This window comes from Cibotium barometz, chromosome 46 (genome assembly GCF_041138505.1).
Source record: "Cibotium barometz isolate CiBa-2024 chromosome 46, ASM4113850v1, whole genome shotgun sequence".
In the NCBI taxonomy this organism is placed as follows: domain Eukaryota; kingdom Viridiplantae; phylum Streptophyta; class Polypodiopsida; order Cyatheales; family Cibotiaceae; genus Cibotium; species Cibotium barometz.
This window is the reverse complement of record NC_141091.1, coordinates 20635541-20642236: the sequence shown is the minus strand read 5'-3', so window position 1 is coordinate 20642236 and position 6696 is coordinate 20635541. Positions and strand designations below refer to the sequence as shown.

The 6696-nt window shown below is 46.6% G+C and overlaps 1 pseudogene; it reads right to left on the bottom strand.

The window, feature by feature from the left end:
- Window positions 1–465: 465 nt before the first annotated feature.
- LOC147611965 (uncharacterized) lies at window positions 466–2554 on the bottom strand (annotated as a pseudogene).
- Window positions 2555–6696: the final 4142 nt, after the last annotated feature.

The window sequence follows — 6696 nt, the reverse complement described above, 5'->3', positions numbered from 1 at the left end:
CTATGTCTTCCAAACAAAATCCAAAGGCTTGAATATTGCTTCCACTCCAATCTTATTAGGTATGTATATCTTTCCCCTTTAATGTTTGTGATATTGTTCTTGACCCCACACCATGAAAAATAGCAATGTCCTCTGGGCATGACGTTGGACACACTCAATCAATTCCATAACATTCTTGTGCATAGTTGTTGACCAAATTCCAACATGAAAGTTTTCAAATAAAGTGTCAATAAACTTCATGCAACCCGATCAAAGTACCAACCATTGCTTGCCATTGTGTAGAATTACATGCCTTGATGAATTTGAGAAACAATGTTTCACTAGAAGATCATTGAGATCAAGCATAATAGATAGTTCGGCTAGTTGTCTAACTGGTGACATGCTGGGCACGTGGACATCTTTCGTTTAATCTATTACACACTCACTTATAGACTCCCTTTAGTACAAACATGTTGAAATTAAAACTTAAGTACGACATTGAATCCGGACAACGCCACCAGTTAACGCCAGAAACGCCAGAAACGACAGTATCGCTGAGAGGAGATACTTTATCTGCCAATTATTGCTAGGTGCTGTACCCGTAGTAGATGAATCAGGCGCTCCTGCACCGGTAGTCGATGAATCAGGTATTGGTGGAGGGCTGCCCTGGAAAACTCGGACATTGTAAGTCGATTCATCCATGCATCTTCATCTCCATGTGTTCCTTTTCCTCAAGTAGCATTGTTGGAATAGTGAGCTCAATTGGCTGCAATGCTTCTTGTCCCATAAACCAAATAGAAGGGCGTAAACTCTGTTGCCTCCTTGTTGTAAGTAGTTTGATAAGCCCATAATGCTCCATCCAAGAAGTTGTCCCATAGTTTTGCCTTGTTTTTGACCATCTTCCTTATGATTCCTCCAATAATACCATTAGCCTTTTCTACCAAACCATTTGATTGAGGATAGTAGGGGGTGCTATGTCGATGGGAAATATGAAGCTCGTCACAAGCTTCAGTGAGTAGGCCCTTCCTAAAGCTTGGACCATTATCAGAGATTATCCAAAGGTGTGCCAAATCTACAACAAATATGTGTGTAGACGAATCTGTGTTAACTGTCTTTTCATTTACCCTTGCCACACTTTGAGCTTTTACCCATCTAGTCATATAGTCTATAGCCAACAATATATGAAGCTTACCATTTTTGGTCCTAGGTAATGGACCCATAGCATCAATGCCCCATTTTTCAAAGGGACCATTTGCAATTACTAATTGTCGTGGACCATGTAGCAACCTCTTATTACCATTGACTTGGCAGTCAGCTCCTACACCAATGTTGGACATCCACATGTAAGCTTGGCAAAACATACCCAGTAAGCAAAATCTTTTTCACAGCAGCAGTTAGTTCTTGAGCAAAATGGCCACCACATGCTTCTTCATGCAAACCTTCTAAAATGGCTGGAATCTCCTTGGTTATTGGTATTCTCTGGCAAACTTGATCTTTTCCTCTTTGGCAAAGGGCACCTTCTAAGAACAAGAAAGTACTTGCCTTTTTCACGAGCCTCCTCTTTTGTGCCCTTGCGAAGTCTTGTGGGAATTCACCTTCCAAGATGTAGCTCACTATGGGAGCCAGTGTCTCCATTCCTTGGTACCGTGGTTGCTTAATTAATAGCCGTTGCAGCCAAGACTACCTGCATTTCCTTCTTAACACATGCAATAGCTTGTTGTGCAAGTAGATCAGTATCCTCATTTTGTTTCCTAGGAATATGATACAATTGCACTTCTTCAAACTGATTAAACAACTTACAGATAGCATGAACCTTTTGACTTAATCTTTCATTCTTGCATGCCCAAATGCCTAAAATTTGCTTTACAATGAGAAGTGCATCCCCTTTGACCATAAGACGTTGGATCTTTTGACCCACACACATCTTCAAGCCATGGAGAAGTATGTCGTACTCTGCTCCATTGTTGCTTGATGCACTTGGTAATTTGATTTTCTCTTTTAGAACCACTTCTCCATTTGGGTCAAACAACACTAGCCCTCCCTCTGCTTTACTTGTGGCTCGCCTAAAAGCTCCATCAAAAAACAAGGTGAATGCATTAGGTATAGTTTTGGGTGGTGGTGGTGGTGATGGTAGGGTCTTTACGTCAGGCACCTTAATCTCCTTTTCATGCACTCTATAAGTGAGAATCCCTGCTAATTGTGCATGCACACTATCTTCTACCTTGAATGAGTATCGGAATTCTTGCCATAACCCATTTTGAGATCCTAGAATTTAGTGCCATTTGAGATCCTAGAACTTAGTGTCATTTGAGATGACACCCCAGGAAACAAATTTTTAGCTCTGTGAGAATGATAAAAGATTTTGGCAATAAGTAGGATTTAAATTTCCTCACTACAAAATTGCAGAGGCTCCCTCCGAGGCTCGAGATGCTTGCAGACACACAGTGTGGGCGCACATTCAGATACGGATCACAGATGATATGCGCAGTGCCTTGTCTCGGCCTCTTAGTGATTTGGAGTTACATGAGGCGCTCTTAGCAGTTGCCCGGGAGAGGACGGCAGACTCACACCCCATTTTTTTATGCAGCATTGGGATCTTCTAGGCCCTGGCCTCCACAGAGGATTCCAACACGTGCTGGGACACTGGGGTTATGCCACGACAGTTCTCAGAGGGCCTGATTTTTCTTATCCCCAAGGGGGAGGGGGTGTCTGATGATTTTCGGCAGTGGCGACCTATTATGATCCTCAATACTGTCTACAAACTCTTGGCTAAGACTTTGAGTTTGAGGATTCCGCCCTTTCTTGGGGATTTGATTCACGCTACGCAGATAGGTTTTGTCAAGGAACGCAGTATCCTTGACAACATTTTTACTTTTTGGGAGGCCATGGTACTAGCCCATCTTAGGGGTGAGGACTTAGCGATTGTACTCCTTGACTTTGAGAAAGCCTATGATCGAGTTGATTGGGGCTTTCTTAAGGGCACGATGCTTCGGATGGGCTTTGAGGCAGACTGGATCCGAGGGATTGCTGCATTATACTTCACTGCGCATACTCAGGTATTGTTGGCTGGAGGGCGAGGCCCTAGTTTTCCTCTGACACATTCCGTACGACAGGGCTGCCTGCTGGCTCCTTTCCTTTTCCTCTTCTTTGCCGAGGCCATGAGTATGTTTCTGTTGGCAGAGGAGGTTGGGCTGAGAGGATTGCAGATCCCAGTGAGGGGGGAGGAGTTGTTGGATGCGGAATTCGCAGATGACACAGGCTTATTTCTGCAAGGGCCATGAGGCTAATTTGCATAGGGCTGAGAGGGCCTTGTAGGCTTTCTGTGATGCTTCAGAGGCGCTAATCAATTGGCACAAAACTGTTGCCTTTTGGATTAGTGAGTCCCCTGCCCCAGCTTGGATGGATGCCAGGTCTTGGTTTTAGATGGATTCCGCCAGGCACAGCGGTGCGGTATTTGGGGTGTCAGGTTGGGATAGACTTACCGTCGCCAGAGCAACAGGTTGCACCTCCTCTGCTGAGCATGCGGAAGAAACTTTTATATTGGAGCTCTGCACGGCTGCCTTTGGCAGGGAGGGTTGTGGTGGCTAATCATGTGCTTTTAGCGACCATGTGGTATGTGACCTCATGCTGGGTTGAGCAGGCTGATAAGGAACTTTTTGTGGTCGGGGTGCGATGGACAGTCAGCCAGGGCCAAAGTGGCTTGGGCAGTCATTGCTCCTCCCCCGTACCTAGGAGGCTTGATCATTGATCCGTCTTCTCAGAGCAGGGCTATGCTGGGAAAATTTATGGTTAGAGGTCTTCTTCTAGGGGGAGAGCCTTGGAAGGACTTGCTGCTGAGACGGCTTCGGGACCGCGCTCCTCCTCTAGGGGGTGCCTGATGTTCGGTGGATCTTCACTGAGATGCGATGGACTGGATTGAGTAGAGGCTGGGAGGACAGATTTGCGCTGTGTTCTGAGGGCTTGGGAGTTACTACGCCCTGGACTTATACAGCGGCCGCTCACTTGTGCTGCTGAGGGCTTGGGAGTTACTACGCCCTAGACTTATACAGCGGCCGCTCACTTGTGCTGACGAGGAGCGTGCCCGTCAGCCGATTATCTGGAATCCCAGGCTGCGTAGTATGCATGGACGCATGATTGGTACGAGGCCACATTTGGCTTGGGGATCTATGGATGCAGGCCCCGCAACGAGGAGCTATGGAGAGTGGTAGGACTTTTGCAGCCTTCCCGAGGTGATACAGCAGGAGCGACTTGCTGCCATGAGAGGGGGATTGATTATGCGGGCCAAGATCAGTGAGGCCATCTCGAAGGACTGGCAGCGACCGTTTGCACCTCAGGCACCTTCTTGGATGGGGGCTTTCACACGCTTTGAGATTCTGATTGGGGTTCGCGGGCCGTTGTTTGGTTTTTGAGGTGCATGCTGAGGGACGCCTACGGCGTATTGAGAAGGAGCCTTCAGAGATTGCAGATTGCACTTTTCAGCGGATTAGGGTGGTGGCTGCTGCTGCTTCTGGCAAGTGGCTAGTCGACCCTAACCCTGCAGATTTTGATGACAGTTGGCGGATTTGGGCTTTTGGAGCGAGGCCCCTGGTGGCTAGACTACAGTGGGACCCGAGGGAGTGGATGTGGCAGGATCCTTATGCACCCCAGGATGCTCCAGGCATGCAGTTCTTTCAGTACACAGTGAGATTGGGGTGGCATATTTTGACGAGTAGGCAGTCTGTGTCAGAGCATTGGCGTCGTCAGGGCCTCTCCCAGGATTTCTTGACAGATTTCTCGATGAGGCTTTGGGCTAGTAGACAGGCGAGGAGGATTACTACTTTCCAGTGGCTTACTACACATCATGGCACAGCAGTGGGAGTGTGGCTTGCTTATGGCGGACGATCGGCTTCCTGCCCTCTCTGCTCTCGCACTCAGCTGAGACACAGTGCCACTGTCTCTGGGACTATCCCCAGACACAGTAGATTTGGCTGCGGATTCTTCGCTTGATGGTTCCTACCTCCCCGGAGCGTCTTTATACTTGGGGAGCGGCTGCATGGTCCACGACATTCGGACCAACCATGGCGTACGAGACAGAGCCAGACAGCCAGATGATCGGGCTTCGTTCTAGGCTACCACGACTCTATCCGATCCAAGACTTTTTGGCAGCCATGTGGACATGAGAGCGCGACCTTCGGTGGGAGTTTATTAGTAGTCTCACACTATGGTTCATCTGGAGGGCGTGCTGCTTCCGAGTTTTTGAGGGGCGCCTGGAGCCACTTGCAGAGACTATTCACGGCCTGTGGGGCAGGAGCTGATACACACCCTGTGGGGTCAGTTTGACCGCATTTAGGGCTCCTCCGATAGTGTGGAGCATCGCCGTCAGGCTTTCCACAGCTTATGGCGACAGAGTGGAACCTTCTACTCCCTTTAGTAGGGAAGGGTCAGCTGGCATTATAGGCCACCCATGTGGCTTTTCCCCCCTCCTATCATATGATCTAGTCTCTTGTTTTTTTGGCCATTGCCATTGCTAGGGAGAGTCTCCCATAGCCACTAGTGTATCTCTACTTCATGGTTTTGTAGCCCCTTGGGCTGTCTTTTGATAACTAATAGAATAATCTATGTGTGGGAAAAAAAACACATCAAAATCTTCATTCTCATCAGAATCCTCATCCTCAATGCATGTAGAAGTGATCTCTTCAATCTTCACTATGGCTTTGGAATTTTTTGAGCTCGTCTCATCTTTATCCTTTCCCTTATCACGTTTCCACTTGTAACAGTCTTTCTTCACATGGCCCTTATTTTTGCGGTAATAGCACTCAATGTCCTTCTTGCTGTGACCACATGATTTGCTACGAGACTGATTTCTCTCTGTAGACTTTTCCTTTGCATCTCCCCCTCACCATGAGGGCACTAGAACCCTTGGCTGGTTCCATGTACTTTCTAGTTACTTCTTCTATTAGCAAACTACCTTCAATATTTGCACTTGTAAGACCATCAGCAGGGCCAGAATTACTATGAGCTATCCGAAAGTTGTCCTAGCTCTCCGGCAATGTGACCAACAAGAACATAGCTTTCATCAACAGAATCATTAAACGTAATGCCCTGTGCTGATAGGTAGCTGACTAAAAATAGTGTTGAACTCATTAAGATGATTGGACATGGACATCCCTTCCTTCATCTTCAAGTCAACCAATTGTTTCAGCCAATAAACCTGAGCACCTGCACTCTGCTTCTCATATAAGTCACATAATTTTTGCCATAAATCATAACTGGTGGTCTTGTCTTTGACATTGAAGTAAACAAATTTAGAGAGTGTTAGCAAGATGGTAGACCTAGCAAGCTCATACAAGTCTTGCCATTCCTCCTATGGCATAGCTTCTGGTTTGACTCCTTTTAGCTTGATAGGCTTAATCTGCTTTTTCTACACCAAGACATTATAAATCTGCTCTTTCCAGAATGGGAAGTTAGTGCCATCTAACTTCTGAATGTTGAACAATGCCCAAATATGTGTAACAAGCCCACTAGTAGGTGTTGTAACAATGCATAAATGCATCAACACTATGTCTTCCAAGATTTACTATGCCAATGACTCAAGTCTGAGCCACAAATCCTAACTCCAACCAACGAAATAGAAACGCCCAAATCTGCAACCTGTAATGATGACTTGTAAACTGCAACCTATATTTCTGTGACTTGCAACCAATATACCTGGTTCTTGCCACCTACAACCTGTCTTTC